Source organism: Moschus berezovskii, chromosome 17 (genome assembly GCF_049115385.1).
Source record: "Moschus berezovskii isolate FMDL1 chromosome 17, NW_MosBer_1.0, whole genome shotgun sequence".
NCBI classification, from domain to species: domain Eukaryota; kingdom Metazoa; phylum Chordata; class Mammalia; order Artiodactyla; family Moschidae; genus Moschus; species Moschus berezovskii.
Window position 1 is genome coordinate 65732251 of NC_142476.1, and position 20267 is coordinate 65752517.

The following is a 20267-nucleotide window of genomic DNA, read 5'->3' on the forward strand; positions in this document are numbered from 1 at the left end:
GTCTAGTATTCTTGCCTGGAAAATGCCATGGACAAGAGGAGCCTGGCAGGCTGCAGTCCATGGGGTCAAAAAGAGTCGGGCAGGACTAATACTTTCATTGCTCTATTCGACTGCTCACAAATACCCTCTACCTGCATCATACTATGGCTGTAACATGCATTTTAAACCATGAATTAGAGTAGAAATCTGAAGATTAAAAGGGCCAATTTTTCAATGCCCTTTGGTAATATTTTTAGTAATTTTTTTTTTTTTTAATGAGGCAAAGCTGCTGTTCAGTAGCCCAAGGCTGCCAGGAGAATGTCTTACATTACTAGTGGCTTTTCCCTTTATTCTCCAGATAGGCTTCAGGCTTCCCCTGTAGCTCAGTGGTATAGAATCCACCTGCCAATGCAGGAGATGAGGGTTCCATCCCTGGTTCAGGAAGATCCCCTGGAGAAGGAAATGGCAACCCACTCCAGTATTCTTGCCTGAGAAATCCTATGGACAGAGAAGCCTGGTGGGCTACAGTCTATAGAGTCACAAAGAGTCTGATATAGCTTAGTAACAGCATGCACAAGTTAGGCTAAGATCAGAGGGAAGGATATTTTTTTGGGGAACCAGTGGTATTTCGTCAGACTGTTTCTGATTCAACTCCTTCCTTCACAACTCGAACTCCACGAACTCCATTGACAGCATATTTATAATACAGTGTTTCAGAAATTAAATAATTTCAGATAGGATGTAGCGGTTCATTATCAATCCTGACTACTCGGTTGTTTTATCTGAGGCATCCGTCTATTTCACTTCTCTCCTAGTCTCCTGGTGCTGAGCCAGGGTGAGCACCATTTATTTTCAGGATGCAGGCACCCCTTTCAGGGAGCAGAGCTATAAACCATGCCAGCACCATTCTAGATGTCAACAGGCCTTAGACGTTGACCGCAGACCTTCAGAGTCTTGGGTCCTCAGAGCTAATGCCTCTGCTTGGGCAGGGAGATGATTTAGGTAAACCCCTAAAGGAACGTTATATTATTTTCAGGCGTCTCTGAAATGTAATACCCACCAAAGCAGAGCTTGTCCTCAGTACCACATTCCTCTGGAAGAACACTTGTTTGTCCTCTTTTGAATCTTTGTGTGTGTGTCTGACAAGAGCCACATGGGTCAGCTCTCATCCCCCTTGAATTTAACCCTTGCCATTAGGATTCATTTTTTAAAAAGTTTGTTTCTTTCTTTTTTTTTAATGTCTGTTTCTTGATTATGAATATTCAATACAGAGAGTTTAGAAAATACAGAAATATATAGAGAAGAATAGAAAAATCACCCATCAGTCCCAAGTAACGCAGTTAATATTTTGGAATATTTCTTTTCATCTTTTTCTGTGCATATGCACCCTTTTTGTATATTCAAAAAATTATTCATGCAGTATATACTTTTTTTGTGTGTTTTGTATTTTGAGGTAGCTATCCATACGGAGAGGGCTTCCCAGTTGTTGCTAGTGGTAAAGAACCTGCCTGGCAATGCAGGAGACAAGAGATGCAGGTTCAATCCCTGACTCGAGACGACCTCCTGGAGGAGGGCATGGCAACCCACTCAAGTATTCTTGTGTGGAGAATTCCATGGACAGAGGAGCCTGGCAAGCTACAGTCCATGGGGTCACACTGAGTCAGACATGACTGAGTGACTGAGCGTGTATGTACGCATACATGTGGGGACTTGTCCCATAATCATTAACATTTCATGACCAGGAAGTCTTCAGAATGTAATTTTAATGGATTCAGAGAGTTTTGCCATATGAACAGATAGTAGCAATTATTTTGGTCCAGGTGCCAAATATACAGGTGATCCTGAGAGAATGCTGTGTGACCAATATGTTTGCAAACTGGGGTGCTATGAAATTTTATACAAGGGTCCCCAGTAGAAGAATAATACAGGGAGTGCACATTCTTTTTATTTTTAATTTTATTTACTTATTTATTTTTTATCTTTTGGCCATGCCACACAGCATGTGGGATGTTAGTTCCCTGATCAGGGATTGAACCCTCATCCCCTGCATTGAAAGTGCAGTGTCTTAACCACTAGACCAACAGGGAGGTCCAGGAGAGCATGATCTTGCTGCAGCCCAAGGCCACAGCACCACAGTTGTGCTCGTAAAAACATCGTGCCATTAGGCATCTCAGCAGAAGTAGGCTCTGACACCAGGGCACCAATCAGATTCACTGCCTCTCCGCTTGGTCAAAGGCACCATGCCAGCGCCTGTTTAGCCTAAGGAGAGAGATACTCTTGAGGACCACAGGTCACAGTAAAAGATAAAATATGCAGCCTTTTCAAGTCGAAGGTCCATCTCTAACTTGCCACAGATGGGCCGCAGGGGAGGCCACCCCATCATCCCAGGCACGCCCTGGTGCTGGAGTTTGTGTGCACACCGGATGTTACAACTCAGCCATGAGATGCTGGGGACACTGATGTGATGCTTTATAAAACACAGGTCATGCAAGGAGTCTAGATTACCTGTGCTTTGTGAGTGATATAGAGTAAGGTCAGGAAACTCTGCCAGTCAAAGACATGTCAGGGGGTTATCCACAAAGACCAGTCCTTTGGCAGAATACATCTTATCCCTGGGGATGACCTTCACCCAAGCTTTGTGCATTCTAGGATAACTGCCACTGGGGTGACTCATCCGTGTTCTCAGCAAACTCACGGACCAGGAGCGAGGCTTCGTGTGGAGACAAGAGGGAAGAAGTAGCACATTCCTGTATTTGTCTAAAGCAAATGTCATTTGCTTTGAGCTCCTAATTTCCCGGCTGATGAGAAATTCAATCTTGTGTGTGTGTGTGTGTGTGTGTGTCTGTGTGTCTGTGTGTGTGTATGTGTATCTCGTGGGGGGTGTGGGAGTCTCCTCCATGACCACATTCATTGGATCGCACAAGAATCCTGGGCTTCTGCGGTGCTAGGCCGGGAAAACACCGAGTTACTGCTGAGTTACCACCTCTTCTTCAGCTGCCTGGGTACCTCCAACTCAGGTTTCCAGTTCTGCTCCTCCAGGAGGGCTCAGGCTGCCCCCACAGCACCCCTCAAAGCTGAGCAAGACCCCAGGTGCCCATGCTATTGGCCCTGAAGTAACACCTGTGCAGCCCCCATCCCCTCCTATCCTCAGAGAAGCCCTTCAGAACCTCTGTCTCCCTGACCCTGGCCCCATCCTGCTTTATCCAGCCTAAGTTTGCTTCTGCAACAAAAAAAAGCTGATCATGAGTAGGTAGACATCACAGTACAAGGTATAAATAGGATACTTACTTTGCTGCTGTTCGGAAGGAGGCTGATCTACTCATGAGATACTTGGGAATACATGTGTACTAGGTTACCTCTTTCTTTCTAGTTTCATCTTCGAAGCCCTTTTGGCCTGTTTTAGGGAGGTTTTGGAAATAACCTAGCCTGCTGTGCTCTGCTGCTGCTGCTGCTAAGTCACTTCAGTCGTATCCGACTCTGTGTGACCCCATAGACGGAAGCCCACCAGGCTCCCCCGTCCCTGGGATTCTCCAGGCAAGAACACTGGAGTGGGTTGCCATTTCCTTCTCCAATGTGTGAAAGTGAAAAGTGAAAGTGAAGTCGCTCAGTCGTGTCCGACCCTTAGCGACCCCATGGACTGCAGCCTACCAGGCTCCTCCATCTATGGGATTTTCCAGGCAAGAGTACTGGAGTGGCTTGCCATTGCCTTCTCCGGCTGTGCTCTGAGGTGGTTCTAAAAGAGGGAAAGAAAAAAAACTCTTTATGCATCAAAAGAGCAATGTTCCCCCAATTTTTATAGTCAGAGAAGAACCACACACTTTACAAGTCTAGTCAAATGAATTTGTACAGTTATCTTAGATAAGAGGAAATCCTTTATATTTCACAATCTGATTATTGTATGTTTTCCTGGAGGTAAATTTTGGTGGTGGTCTGAGGTAAAGGTGCCAACACGTTTAGATTCCTATTCCAGCAGGGGGCAGACTAGTGTAACTCCTCTTGGAGGTTAGCTTTCTGCCCTCCAAATAGGAAGAAGCCTGGATCAGGAATCTGGCCTTTGTCTTCTAATCCCGGACTTAAGAGATTCACCGTGTATGTCTGAACAGTCATTTAAACTTTCTGGTCACACATTTCTCAGCTCGAAAATGAGGGGGGAAACTATTTAGGTGACTTCTAAGATTCCTCCCAGCAATAACATTCTCTAATTTCTGTACTGCTGACAAGCTCCAGCTTATGCCTGCATAAAGATGAGGCTTCCCTGGTAGCTCAGCTGGTAAAGGATCCGCCTGCCATGGAGGAGGCTGGGGTTTGATCTGGGGTTGGGGAAGATCCTCTGGAGAAGGAAATGGCAGCCCTCTCCAGTATTCTTGCCTGGAGCATCCCATTCTATTCCAGTCCATAGAATCAAAAAGACTTGGGCACGGCTGAGCCACTCTTTCTTTCTATGTTTTGTTCGTCTTCAAGATAATTTTATAAAGATCCCATTGACTTAAATAACCTTATAAGGGAGATCAGTGATAAAACTTTTAATTTTAAATGCCTTGCTATTGGAGATGAACATATTTCTAGGGCAGAAATAGAGACGCAGACATAAAGAATGGACCCGTGTACACAGGGGAAGGGGAGGGTGGGACAAATTGGGAGACTGGGATTGACATATATGCACTGCTGCTGCTGCTGCTGCTAAGTCAACTCAGTCGTGTCCGACTCTCTGTGACCCCATAGACGGAAGCCCACCAGGCTCCCCCATCCCTGGGGTTCGCCAGGCAAAACACTGGAGTGGGTTGCCATTTCCTTCTCCAATGTGTGAAAGTGAAGTCGCTCAGTTGTGTCCGACCCTTAGCGACCCCACGGACTGCAGCCTACCAGGCTCCTCCATCCATGGGATTTTCTAGGCAAGAGTACTGGAGTGGCTTGCCATTGCCTTCTCCACATATATGCACTACCATGTGTAAAATAGCCAGCTAGTGAGAAGCTGCCGGAGAAGGCAATGGCAACCCACTCCAGTGTTCTTGCCTGGAGAATCCCAGGGACGGCAGAGCCTGGTGGGCTGCCGTCTATGGGGTCGCACAGAGTCGGACACGACTGACGCCCCTTAGCAGCAGCAGCAGCAGTGAGAAGCTACTGTAGCACAAGGAGCTCAGCTTGGTGCTCTCTGATGACCTAGGGGGTGGGATGGGAGTGGGTAGAAGGTCTAAGAGGAAGGGGATGTATACATATAGCTGATTTACTTCACTGTACAGCAGAAACTAACACAACATTGTAAAGAAATTATACTCCAATAAAAAATTAAAATGCCCCCCTCAAACCCATTGCTGTTTGAATACATGATCCAAACACTTTCAGATTTAGAATTTGCAGGCACAAATTCCAGCAAGGAGAAGTATGGCTTTGACCAAAGATAGCTGGATCCAAGGGGGACAGAACAGAAATGATGGTTTCTGGAACATCTGGGCACATGTTCTATGGTAATTTTATACAGGTGATGGAAGCAAGAATTTCCTTGAACTAATCATTTCTCAGGTGGCGCTAGTGGTAAAGAACCCAGCTGCCAGTGCAGGAGAGATAGGAAACATGGATTTGATCCCTGCATCGGGAAGATCCCCTGGATGAGGGCATGGCAACCGTCAGTATTCTTGCCTAAAGAACCCAATCAACAGAGGAGCCTGGAGGACTACAGTCCATAGGGTCACAATAAGTCAGACACAACTGAAGTGACTTAGCAGGCACACAATCATCTTAAAAATGAAGAAAGAAATAAAACACCTCAAACAGAGCCCTTTGTTACTTGCATGTCCTGAAATTTTCCTGTTAGTAGGACTGAAGATCATCTTGGTGGTAAATGAAGACAGTGTTATTGAACAATCCTGTCCTCACTCAGCCAGCAGCTTCTTCTCCATCTTCTATTTCACTTTGTATCTTACTCTCTCCGCCATCCCCACATGCTGAAAAAGTCCCAGTGGCATTTGAGAATATAAATGAAGATTAGAAACCTCGAAGATCATCTGGATTCTAGTTGGTGATTGAACCACCGAGGGGAGGGAATATGCAGTGTTTTTGGAAAGACGATTTAGTGTTAGTCGCTCAGTCATGTCCGACTCTTTGCGACCCCATGGACTATAGCCCACCAGGCTCCTCTGTCCATGGGATGCTCCAGGCAAGAGTACTGGAGTGGGTTTCCATTCCCTTCTCCAGGGGATCTTCCGGACCAAGGAGTTGAACCCTGGTCTCCTACATTGCAGGCGGATTCTTTACCAGCTGAGCTATCAGGGCTTCCCTTGTGGCTCTGCTGGTAAGGAATCCTCCTGCAATGCGGGAGACCTGGGTTCGATCCCTGGGTTGGGAAGATCCCCTGGGTTGGAGAATTCCATGGATTGTATAGTCCACGGGGTCTCAAAGGGTTGGATACAGCGGAGTGACTTTCACTCCCTCCCTCACACATTGCCATTCAATGAAAAAGATGGTTCAGTTGAGTCGCTCAGTCGTGTCCGACTCTCCGCGACCCCATGAATCACAGCACGCCAGGCCTCCCTGTCCATCACCAACTCCCAGAGTTCACTTAAACTCATGTCCATCAAGTCGGTGATGCCATCCAGCCATCTCATTCTCTGTCGTCCCCCGTCTCCTCCCACCCCCAATCCTTCCCAGCATCAGAGTCTTTTCCAGTGAGTCAACTCGTCGCATGAGGTGGCCAAAGTTTTGGAGTTTTAGCTTTAGCATCAGTCCTTCCAATGAACACCCAGGATTGATCTCCTTTAGAATGGACTGGTTGGACCTCCTTGCAGTCCAAGGGACTCTCAAGAGTCTTCTCCAACACCACAGTTCAAAAGCATCAATTCTTCGGTGATCAGCTTTCTTCACAGTCCAACTCTCACATCCATACATGACCACGGGAAAAACCGTAGCCTTGACTAGACGGACCTTGGTTGGCAAAGTAATGTCTCTGCTTTTTAATATACTGTCAAGGTTGGTCATAACTTTCCTTCCAAGGAGTAAGCGTCTTTTAATTTCATGGCTGCAATCAGCATCCACAGTGATTCTGGAGCCCCAAAAAATAAAGTCTGACACTGCTTCCACTGTTACCCCATCTATTTCTCATGAAGTGATGGGACCAGATGCCATTAAAAAAGTTAGTACTAACAGTTGGATTTTTATATGGTGGCTGTGAAAGCAAATGCAATCAAACTGTTATCTTGATCTCAGGGGGCTGGTGTGTGGGTGAAATGAGATTTGTGTATGTAAAACACTGTGTAAATTGTAAAGTTCTCTCCATGTGGAAAACAGTTTTCATATTGCTCTAAAGCTGTTGATTACAGAAAAGAAAGATAATTTGATTTTTAATTACCTCTTTATTTCAACAAAGTTTTTAAATTGCAGTATAGTTGATTTACAATGTTGTGTTAGTTTCTGGTCTACAGTAAAGTGATTCAGTCATACATATATGTATATTCTTATTCTATTCTTTTCCATTGTGTGTTATTACAAGATATTCAACATAGTTCCCTGTACTGTACAGTAGGACCTGGTTGTTTATCTGGTTTATGTAGTAGTTTGTATCTGCTAATCTCAAACTGTTGACTCATCCCTCCCCTACCCTTTCTCTGGTAATCTTAAATCTGTTTTCTAAATCTGTGAGTTTGTTTCTGTTTATAATAAGTCCATTTGTATCATATTTTAGATTCCACATATAACTGATATCATATGATATTTGTCTTTGATGTCCTTCACTTACTGTTATAATCTCTAGGTCCATTCATGTTGCTGCAAATGGCATTGTTTCATTCTTTTTTATGGCTAAGTAGTATTCCAGTGTGTGTGTGTGTGTGTGTGTGCGTGCACGCGTGTGTGTGTACAAACCACATCTTTATCTATTCATCTGTCACTGGACATTTAGGTTACTTCTGTGTGTTGGCTATTGTAAATAGTGCTGCTGTGAACATTGGGGTGCATGTATCTTTTTGAATTACAGTTTTCTCAGGATATGTACCCAGGAATGGGATTGCTAGATCATATGGTAGCTCTATTTTTAGATTTTTTTTAAGGAACTTCCATACTATTTTTCACCGTAGCTGTACCAATTTTTCTTCCCACCAACAGTGTAGGAAGATTTCATTTTTTCTGTACTCTGTCTAACATTTATTTGTAGACTTTTTAATGATGGTCGTTCTGACTTGTGTGAGATGATACTTCAGAATAGTTCTGATTTGTATTTCTCTGATAACTAGTGATGTTGAGCATCTTTTAATGTGAAGGAAATTTTATTTTTAAAAAACAACAAATAACCACAGGCGTTCTGAAAGTGTGTTCTAGGATTTTTTTTTCAATACAACAATGAATCACCTTATGGACCTCTTCAGTCTGAGTGCTTGGGCTTTGGGAGACTGGACCAATTTTTATCAAAAAGTCACTAGAAATGGAATTTGGGAGTGGAAGAGGTAAATCGTTGAATTGCCTCATTTATGATAAAATGTTAAAACTCAGGAAGATTGCATTACCTATCCAGGATCACAGAGCTGGCTAGAAAGGTCACCTCATTATACTCAATAATAAGGATTTGCTTTCCAAAAGAGCCACATTTTTAACTTATCAGTTTTTACATGTATCTATACCTTATTCAAATGTTTAGTCAACTGATTATCCTAAAGTTTAAGTTTATATCCACTGTGACATTTCTATCCTACCGTGTTACATTCTTCTTCCCAATTGATGGAAGAAATCCTCAGATTTTTCTGATGAATGGTTTTCTGTGCTTTCTTTATTTTCATATAGATAAAGGTTTACTCTGTTTTTTCCTGTTATAATATCACAATCTGGAATAACTTTATTACATTGCTGGGCATGCTTTTATGGAGCAGTGTCATGAGATGAGAGTGAAATCACATTATGAGTTAGCATTGTTATCAGTTTTATTGGAGCTGAAACTGAGTGAAAGGATTTAGGAATAATTGGGTAATCAAAGCGAATTAAATCAAGAGAGGGAAAATATCAGTTCTGGCATCAAATGGGGAGCATTGTGACTGCCACATCTGTAGTCTTTATCCATTTTAATCAAGTCGAAATTATGCTATTAAGACTTATTTTTGCTACATTTACTTGCTCAGACATAGCCGACTTATATTCATTCTGGATATTTCTTGAAACATTAAAACATTCTCACTATTTCTTGGGAAATGTTACCTAACTTGATTACCATCCAAATATCCTAGTTGCTATTATGTTTATAACGGTGTGTGCAGTATTCAGTCTAGCTTCTGAGTAATGGAATCCAAAATACTGAATTTTCAATCCACCTAGCCAAATCTTGTATCTCCCAACTCATTGTTGGGTCTTCAGAAAACTAGGTTTAAGTGGTATCTTGTTGGTATAAATTTGCTATAATAAACAGTGTGTCTTGCTATTGGTATGGCAGAAATATTACTATAGTAACTAGCCTGGTCTTGCTTTCTGGTGTTTCTTTGCTGTATTTCCCGGGGGATACTGTTTTTGCAGTGAGAAATCTGTTTAGCCTAATAAATGGTAACAGTAATCAGCTTCCCTTTTTCCCCCCAGATGCCTCTTAAATATGCGAAGTTATAATGCACTGAATTATGAAATGACATAACACTAAATTCACAAACCAAATTAATTTGGAAACCTTTGAGTTCCTTTGTTGAATTCTTTGTGTTGTCTCATATTGGAAAACGTGTCTTAAACCTGTTCTTTGGCACTGAGCTCTTTCTCCGTAAATCTTAGAATCCTTGGTATTTTCTGTTGGGTTTTGGTTTTACTCATTGGTACCAGGGAATGTTCACATCATTGTGCCCAAATCAGGGGGTGATTTGGAGCTTGATTGCTTACCCAAAGAGAGCCTGGGGGAGGTTTCCATTAGGGATGGGCTGGACTGCTGTCTTTAGAACAAAAGCCAGCGCTGTCAGTGCGTGGAAGGCTGCTGGCCCTCAGATTTCACCTCCACGCTTGGCTCTTAAAGAGACCAGAGTTCAGTTCTCTGGAGGTTTGTGTGTTACCATTGACAGTTTTATGACTTATCCAGTTGGCAAAGAGAAGGACTAGATATATTTGTTCCTGCTCCTATGTCTTGCAGTGATTTTCAAAGACACTTAATTCTACAGCAAGTTAGGAAAAAAGGTAAGCTTGGAAATGAAGGTCACTTTAAGAAATTAGGGGACTTCCACCGTGGCTCAGAGGGTAAAGTGTCTGCCTGCAGTGCAGGAGACCTGGGTTCAATCGCCTTGTCGGGAAGATCCCCTGGAGAAGGAAATGGCAACCCACTCCAGTACTCTTGCCTGGAAAATTCCATGGACGGAGGAGCCTAGTAGGCTGCAGTCCAGGGGATCTTAAGGAGTCGCACATGAGTGAGCAACTTCACTTCTCAGTTCTAAGAAATTAGGAGATTGCTCCTTATGAAACTATATGGTTTTGTTCTTTAAGGAGCTGGTTGAATGTAATTACTTAACAGTTTACCTATATTTATTGTGTACTTACCATGTGCTAACCATTGCTTTACATGTACTTAACATCTCATTTGAATTTCACAACAGCCCTAGAAGTAAGCACTATTGTTATAATACCCATTTTATATGTAATGCAACCTGAAACAGGAAGTCCAGGTGGCTCAGTGGTAAAGAATCTGCCTGCCAAAGCAGGAGACTCAGGAGACTCAGGTTGGATCCCTGGGTTGGAAAGATCCCCTGGAGGAGGAAATGGCAATCCACTCCGGTATTCTTGCCTGGAAAATCCCACGAACAGAGCAACCTGGAGGGATACAATTCACAGGGTCGCAAAGAGTCAGATACGGCTAAGCAACTGAGCATGCATGCAGCCTAAGACACAGCAGTTAAGTAACCTTCCCAAGGTTACACACCTGGAAAATGGTAGCGTTAGGATTCAAAGCACCCAAGCTCACTGCAGAACCTGAGCCCTTAAGCATCTACTCCATTATTTGTAGTAAATTTATGTTTTCACATAGAAGAGTAAGGTAGAGTATATTTCAAGGAGTGAAATCTTTTTGACTGTGAACCACTGAAAGAAATACATTTAACATTGCAGACCAGCATGTGTACACAAACAGAACTAACAAAGCCACACAAAACAGTACTCACCCTCACGGTAGAGGATGTACTCTGACCTTTCCTTTCTCTTTCATTTCTAAAAAGTGTTGGTTATGACCCTTGAAATTGATTTCCTGACCTAATATAAGGCCACGGCTTGTAGATCAAAAACTCAAGTCCTTGATGTCAGCTGGCTCTGTAGGAGGTCCCAGTTCACGTCATCTGCTGAGTGAGCACCTTCTGCTCTTTTCTCTCCGCACCCAGCACTATTTGTTGACTAAATGAATGTAAACACAGATTATAATTTTCTCTTCCCCATCTCTATTTTTTTAAGTACCCTCTCCCTTCTTCTTTTTTAAAAACAAAAAGCTGAAAATTTGCTAAACATGGAGATTATTTAGACTGGAACAGGGAAGGTAAAGAAACACTAGTGATCTTATTATGGAGATATGGGTTATAAATGAATCTTTATAAAGCAAATTACATTTTCCCATTGATTTTAATTATAATTCTAACAATGTGAAATTGTTAAATTGCTGTTTCTACTACTTTCTGACTCTGGGAGTTTCTCTTGTTCTTCTGTGCCCCACACTAGTTTCTCTTCTCAAGGTGGGTTCATTTGAGATAAGCTTTCCTTTTCTGCCACCTCCATGAGAGTTGAGACGTACTGGCAGCCTTGGGGGCTGGGTTACTCACTCCCCCTAGCATTTCCTGGAGCACGTTTGGCAGTCCCTAAACTGTCTGTCACTGGGGAGGATCTCTGCATATTTGAGCTGGACCTTGGCACAGGACAGACCTCCAGAATACATAGAAACTCTCTAGAGTTTCAGGTCAGAAGGAACATTCATTGATGTTCATCTGCAGGGCAGCATCACCTTGAAGGGATGTCAGGAGCCTCTGATGGGCTGATGGGCAGAGAATGGACCGGTCCAAATGTGCAGTTGGCTGGCAGTGCCTGGCAACTTCTGGCACATTCAGTTCAGTTCAGTCGCTCAGTCATGACCGACTCTTTGCGACCCCATGAATCACAGCACGCCAGGCCTCCCTTTCCATCACCAGCTCCTGGAGTCACTCAAACTCATGTCCATCGAGTCGGTGATGCCATCCAGCCATCTCATTCTCTGTCGTCCCTGTCTCCTCCTACCCCCAATCCCTCCCAGCATCAGAGTCTTTTCCAGTGAGTCAACTCGTCGCATGAGGTGGCCAAAGTATTGGAGTTTCAGCTTTAGCATCAGTCCTTCCAATGAACACTCAGGATTGATCTCCTTTAGAATGGACTGGTTGGATCTCCTTGTAGTCCAAGGGCACATTAGGTAGTTTTATGTTATCAGGTCACCTATAGGCAGAAGCATTGTGTTTTAAAATATTGATGTTAGAGAATTGATTTATTTGCTAGTTAGGTTTTGCTTAAGATGATTTCTTTAATACTGCTTCTCTCTTCCTCTTCTTTTCATTGCTGATACCTTGTTACAGATACAACACCAGCTCACACAGTTTCTGGAATAAGACTGGCTATTATATACATGTGTTCATTTTAAAAATACGATCGTTCTAAGTGCTAAGTCGCTTCAGTCGTGTCCAGCTCTTTGAGACCCTGTGGACTGTAGCCCACCAGACTCCTCTATCCATGGGCTTCTCCAGGCAAGAGTCCTGGAGTGGGTTGCAATGCCCTTCTCCAGGGGATCTTCCCAACCCAGAGATGGAACCCACGTCTCTTATGTCTCCTGCATTGGCAGGCAGGTTCTTTACCACTAGCGCCACCTGGGAAGCCCAAGATAGTTCTAAGAGCAAGGAATTTTTGAGACCGTGAGGAGGGTCAAGGTGAGGTGTGTGCTGGCAGTAAGGAGACAGTCAAAGGGGCCCCTCATCAGCGTAGCCTCAGGACCTTCCCTTCGCCTTTTAGCTTGTGCTTATAATTTAACAAGCCCAGGTAATAAAACTTTCAGAATCTTTAAAAATAGGAAAGGTGTTTTTTGAAGATTTTTCTCTAAGGGGCAGAAAAGTTTCCTTCTTGGTATAAATATGCGTTTTGAAGCACAGTGATATTTTACTAGTTAGGTGGTTTAAAAGAAACTTTGTCTACATTGTTGATGATGAGAAAAAGACAGATTTCAGCCCAAGGCTACTGGAATTGGAATGTTCACATCTAATGGGGAAAAGCCCTTACGTGGTCAAGAGGGACTTCCTCAAGCTTACCCACATCCTTCTCCCTTTATTCTTTTACTGTTGAGGGCAATATGCACTCCACTCTCCAGGACCAATTCTGTTTTATGAAACTGCTATCTGGAGTTAGGCTGTGATCTCCTCAAGGGCACCTTTCATCACTGAAAATGTTCACAGATTCCTGTCATGGTCAGTGGATGTCTGGCGGCTGACTGTCTGGATTTGTGAATGTTTGGGGGAACAAGAATGGCTTCCCAGCCCGTTGATCCTAAGACTGTGCACTGGGAGGTTTCAGCTTTGGGGGAACCGTGAGGAGTATGTCTTACTGAATCTTTAAACATTTTACCATTGCTATTGGCTCAGTCCTGTTTTAATAGATGTGGAGGACTTGGAAACACTTATGCATATCCTTTCCATCAAAGAGTTCATAATGTCACGAAGGCTTGAATATGAAATATGACAGGAAAAGGCTAAATGGGGACAGCATCATCAGTGGCAGAAGCCCTGGATTGTGAGTCAGAGACCCAGGTTTTAGTTCCAGCTCTGTGATTAGCCATCAGAGTGACCAGACTCACACTTGAGGCCTTGGTGTCCTCCCCTGGGAGACAAAGGGGTCAGACCAGAGACCTCTATGGTGATTTTAATGCCCACTTTGTGAGACTGATAGCAGGTGCTTTAAGGAGTGGTGGTGGTGGCGAGGGGGAGAGGCTTAGGAGTTGCTCTTGATTCTAATTAAAATTTGCAAATGTGTCAGTTTAAACTTTAGCAGGAATGCCCATTTCTCCCTAGCCCCAGGACCTTCTCACTAAATAAATGCATAAAAAATCAATTTTTGCATCTATATCCTGTTTCTTTCCCCACAAAGACTCATAGAGCAGTTTACAGAGAAATGGAAACCCAGCCCCAGTTCAAAATTGATTTGACTACATTTGATACACTCTTCCTTTCTAGGATATGACTTTTCAGTTATAATAAGCCAAAAGATTGCTTTTCACACCTCTTTCATTTTTATGATTCTTTTCAAAGACTCTTCTGTCGCTCGCAGGAAAACTGTATGTTAGGTTTCAACAGACTCAAAAGTAACCAAACCAGAAGTGTCAAGACCTCGTAATGAGACGAGGCTGGATGCATTTCTTTGTGTGTGAAGACGGCGATTCTCTCAATGCCACTGAGAATGAGTTGACATTACATTACATTACCCTTGACTTCTTCCTGGGCTCACAGACACTGGGCAGGAAAGTCAGTGCCAGTAACAGAGAAGCCGGGACTGAAGGTTGTGACAGAGGCTGAGAGAGCACCAGGGGGACCTCAGGCCAAGATGCTAGACCGGGCTGTTCAAACCCCCAGGCCGGGCCCCAGGCGCTGCCCCCCTCACTGTACCCCGCCACATCGTTGGGTCACTATACCCAGAACTCAGGGGTTCTTAGAGAAATAGCTTCCCCTGAAGTGTGGGGACAGTCAGCATTCACGTCACTCACATTTGTGAAGTGCACGAACACCTTTAGGAAGGCTGCATTATTCTGGATTCTCCAGAGAAAACAGAGCGCACAGGAGATCGACCACATGGATGCACTTAAGGAACTGGCTCACATGGGTATGGAGTCTGGGAAGTCCAAGGTCTGCAGTTGGCCACCTGGAGACGCAAGAGAGCTGAGGGTGTTCAGTTCCAGTCTGAGTCTGAGGGCCTGAGAACCAGGAGGGCCCCTGGTGTAAGCTCCAGTCTCACTCTGAGTCTGAAGGCTGGAGAAGATGGATGTGCCAGCTGGAACCATCAGGAGAGAGCAAGAATTCTTTCTATTCTCCCTTTTATAGTCAAGCCATCAACTGATTGGGTGAGGCCCACCCACATTAGGGAGGGCAATCTGCTTTACTCAGGCTACCCAGCCAAAGTTAATCTCATTCCAGAAACACCCTCACAGAAACAGCCAGAATAAGTGTTTGACCAACTGTCTGGGCATCCCATGGCTTAGTCTAGTGGACACATAAAACTAACCATCACAGCCACTGTCTCTTGTAGATAGGAGTTGTGCTCTGACTAGAATTCAGAAGGAACTGCTAGGGAATGCAGCTTCTGGGGATTTATTAAAATTGAATATTCCCTTTTCCTCCCACTTCCCCCACAAAGAAACATAGTGGAAATTATTCTGTGAACTCTTTTCTCCACATTATGGCTACTTAGCTCCAAAGCATATGTAGAACTCGAAGAATAGGAGACAAAGCAATTGGGACCTTAGGACTATGGTTCCTAGGATAAGATTATTTGAGCAGACTCACACTAAAGTTATTTTCCACTCATTTTCCCTAATACCTAAAGCAGCCCACACCCCTTAATGGATGTGTTAGCTGATGGGGCTGATCATCAACACTGCAGAAAGACATTAAGAGAACAGTGCCACAGAAAAATGACCTGGGCTGAGAACCAATTCGCTAAGGGGTAATTTGAAAAGTGAAATCTGAAGCTGTGGCAAGCCGTAGAAAATTACTATCTTGCTCAATGGGATTAGTTGTCCAAAATGAAGAATATTTTCTCCTTATACCATCTCATTTTCTGATCGCTCTCTTTTTACCACTTGTACTTATTTCCCTCTTCTGTGCCAAGGACTGGATCCCAGGGCCAACAGCCCCCTGGTCATCAGCGCTGCCCCACGCACAGAACACAGCCCGAGGCTGGCTGTGGTGATGTGAAAGCAGAGAAAGTGGGTGGGAATGTCCTTTTTGAAAGGAAAGAACAAGTCCAGAGAGAGTACAGAGTTGGCGTCACTGGGAAATCCTGCTGTTCTCCATTGTCATTTCCATGACACTCATCATTTTCTTATTAGAGCAGAGGTCATTTTTCCAGTGGGTCAGGACTGCATCTTCAGCCCTCTCTTGAATGATCTGTCCTTCTCTGAGAGAGAATAGCTTTGTGGCCCAGGGCAGGGCGATGTGAGAAGCTGAGGCATCTGTGCCTAGGTCTCAGCAGGCGGCATGGCTCATTTATGAGTGAGGGGTGATTGGCCAAGAAGTGTGTGTGTGTGCTGGGTAGGGGAGGCACAGATGTCTCCATTAAATCCTTAGTGAAAACCTACCTTAGAATTTACAGTGGAGACGGAGGAGGAGGGCTGAGGTGTTCGAGGATGTGGACTGGAAGAAGATCATGAAAATATAAGGAATGCAGTCTTCTCAGGCTGGGAGGAGAGAGGAAGGTGAGAGGGTGTAGGGAGTGTGTCTGTGCTGGGGGACAACCTTCACACCTGCCTTGTCTGTTGAATACAAAAACCTCTGGGACTATCAGAGCGATTGGTATGACTTTGGTGGGATGGGGTAGGGACCTTTGCCTGAGTCCAGCAGAGCATGTGACTCCCTCCACCCACCTACCCACCCACCGTCCTCCATTCATCTTCTGTCCGTGTGTCCATCCATCCACCCACCTACCTATCTTCTGTCCATCTACTCTCCTATGTTTTCTCTTTGGCCATGCCAATTCCTCAACCAGGGCTCAAACCCATGCCCCCTGCAGTGGAAGCACGGAGTCCTAACCCCTGGACTGCCAGGGTAGTCCCACCACCCACCTGTCTTCTATCCATCCACCCAGCTATCCTCTCCATCTGTTCATCCATCCACCCATCCAACCACCCATCTTTCACTAGCAGCACTTGTGAAATGCCCACACTCACCATAGGAGGAGGTGAAGATTAAGATCCCGTCTACCCCTTCTAGGAATTCACAGCCCAGTGGGAGAGACAGCTCAGCAAACCAGCGATAACAAGGCAAGGGCCACTCCAAGTGAGGACAGCCCGGGTGCCTAGATGGGAAGAGAGGCCTCCTATTCAGACTCTGAAGGAAGAAGGAAGGCTCCCAGGGGGAGACACTGTTAAGTCCTGGAGGATGAGGACATTATGGGGTACGTGCCTCCCTCATTGGAGGTTCCGGCACAACTCTCCTTCCTGCCTCCGTGGTTCAGGTTCCCTCCCCGCCCGCATTCAGGTGGGGAGAACTTACCCCACCTGCCTCCCCTTTACTCCCCTCCCCAACCCGCAGCCTTTTTTCTTTCTCCCTGCTATGTAGAGACATATTGGAATCTCTTTTATCTTCAAATTTTATCACAATAAAACAATAAAATCCCTCCCTTGACCCTGATCCCGGGATAACACCCACCCTATGCTCTTTTGTTCACACCAAGCATCTGGAAAGAGAAGCCATGCTTACGGTCACCCACCCCACCCCGTTCAAACATCAGCAGGCAGGCACCCTCCCCCAGGACAGTTCCTCCCTGTCCCTGAAGCCGTCTGGGCTCCGGTCCCAGTGTCCCAGTCTCCAGCCGGTGGATGCTTCTCAGACTCAGAAAGCCGGTCTGTGGGTGGTGGTTGACGCCTCTGCCCATTCCTTCCTTCCCTTCCCTTGCTTGCATAACACAGTCAGGTCTTCCTTCTCCATGGCCCTGGATTCCCAGGGTCCTTTGCAGGTGCCTGGGCTGCACCTCCTTTCACACTGTGTTTGTTCCCAGAACAGCATGCCTGCCCATGCCCGAATGTCCAACCCAGGGCACCGTGCAGCTTCAGACTCAGCCTCCAGCTCATCTCCAGACACGTCTGCCTGGGTGTGCCCCTGACCCCGCTACCCTTGAGAGCTGAAACTCCCCGCCCCCCAGTCTGCGTGCAGGGCCCCACCGTCTACTCCATCATCAGCATCAGAACCTGGGGGTTTTCCTAGACGCCTCTCTTTTACCTCATTCCCCTGACCCCGTCCTCCATCCAGTGGGTTTTGTGAGTCTGTGTCCTTATTGCTGCCCATTGGCCTCACTCTTCCATTGCCTCCACCTTGGTTCCAGCTCCTGGTTTCCCACCCGGTTACAGCTCAAGCCCTGGATCTCACAGTCCTTAGTTGCTGGTCCTCAGGCAGCTGTGGGGCTGGCTGTCTCACAATCGCTGGGACAGCTTTCTAAAACTCAAGACTTCCTGGCCCACCCCAGCCAGACAGCCTGGGTCAGTGGATGTCCTTTTACAGAAGCTGCCTTCTTGCACCCGAGGTGCAGCTAGAGGCCTGGGAGGTGCTTCTGATGAGCTTCCTGCCTCCATCTTGGTCTGTATCAGTCAGTCCTCCATGTGGGTGCAAGAAAGATCATTCAAAACTGCAGATCTGATTCCGATCATGTCACTGTTCAAGCTCTCAGTACTAGCCACAACCCCATCCCTCACCCCGTCATCAAGTCCAAATCCTTAGCTAAGACACATGGCCCTTCATGATCTGCAGCCAGCGTCTCTTGCCCTACCTCCACCCCGCACAGGGCTCCACCTGTACAGTCAATCACCCTGCCCCCAGCCCGACAGAACCACCTCTTCCCTAAAATGTGCTCAGCGGCTTCTGATCTCCCCACGAGCGCCCTTCCTCCCTCTGGCTGGCTGGTGTCTGCTCAGCTGTGAGGTTTCAGCTCCAGGTCTTCTGGAGGCCTGTCCCCTGCTCTTACCCTCAGCTTACCCTTCCATGGCCACCCACCGTCGGATGCAGCTTCCCTTTGACTTACAGCATGTGAGTCAGAATGACTTTCACCAGAAACTGTCCAGACCACTCAGGTTTCTGAATGTTCCTACTTCTGGGCTTTCTAGGCTGGGATGGAATTCCAGTGCTACTAGTTGCCACCTCAATACCGTGATGGACGTACATTTAAAGAACCCACCCTGGAATGGCCAGACTTGGAAGGAAACCTTCATCACTTGGGAAACACTTGACGATCTACTTTTCCTTTGAAATAAAAACATGAAGCCATCACTTAGCGACCTGCTGGTACTTTATTGCCCTCGCCCAGATGGGTATTAATCCGTCACCCTCCGTTGGCCTGGAGAACACCATGTGCTGTCAGAGTGCTCACAGCGGGGCAGACCTGCGGCTGCATGTGAGTGGCGCTGAGGCTGGGTGCTGTCTGCTTTGTCAAAGCACCTTCTTTCTGTTCAATAAAATATCAGACCCGCTCCCACTGAAAAGATATAGTAGAGTCAGATGTGGCTGCTGTCGCCTTCCCTGCCTTCCTCCTTGGCTTCCCACTTGGTCCACAGCCTTGTGCTCTCTGCAGAGGGAACATGTCATGACTTCTGGACACCCTGTCACTGTGGCCCCTCCCGTGCCGTGTGGCTTTCAACCCAGTAGTGCTGGCAGGGTGTCCGGGGCCACAAGGTCAGTTGGGGAGGACCACAGGTGAGTCCTTCATGAGCCCGTGAAAGTTGGCATGGGGGAAATCACCTACCAGCTGAGGGCATTTTGCAAGTCCAGCTGTCGCAGAGGATCAGATGTCTCCTGAGGCCGGCATCTGGGCATCACCTGGAAATCAGGTAAATCCTCCAAGGGCTCTGGTGATGCTGCCTCTGGGTCTGAGCTGGGTTTTCTAAGGTGCCTCATGCTGTTGCTGACCCTCTCCCACCTGGGGGACCATCAGCTGCCCTGGGGGTGGGGATGGATGGGCACACCAACCCCCGTCCCGATGGAGTTAACGCTTATTTGTTCTGGGAACTTATTCTGGAAGGATTTTGTAAGAGAGTGAAGTAGAAGGCCTTCATGGTACAGGGGTTTAGGGTTCTCTGTGTCTCCTTCATTCCTTCCCTTTGCGTGGCGGGCACACGGAGCACCCCTCCTTATCCTTGGTCTCTGCCAGCGAGCTCATGCCATCCATGTTTGTTTCAAGGATCGGCCTTCGTCCCAGCGGTCAGGCCGTCTCCCTCACCCGACGTCGGTCCCCTGAACAGGGATGTCTTGAACTCTGGTGCCCACCTTGCTGCCTCCAGCCCTCTCCTGTGTGCTCAGGCCCACCACGTCTTACCGGCACCATTGCCTGGGTCTCCCAGCTGTGCCCTGTGCTCTCTCTCCTCCGCTTACTCCCTCCAGCATCCATCCTTTGGGCCTCCTGTATGTACGTACCCGCTGCCCAGCTCCACGGCTCCACACTGGCCTCCTCGCTCAGCCTGGCTTTCTAGGGTCACCCCAGTGTGTCTCCCACTCTCTTTCCCAACTCTGTTTATTCACTCATCCAACACTTACAGAGCAGGTTCTACACAGGACTGTGATAGTTTCCGTGGGATACAACAGTGAAAAATCTTGGAACTTGTCCTT

At 46.1% G+C, this 20267-nt stretch overlaps 1 protein-coding gene across 5 annotated transcripts in view; it reads left to right on the top strand.

Moving 5' to 3' along the window:
- The window catches only part of SUSD4 (sushi domain containing 4), a 142029-nt gene that overhangs the window by 60516 nt on the left and 61246 nt on the right, over positions 1-20267 (top strand). The window lies entirely within an intron of this gene.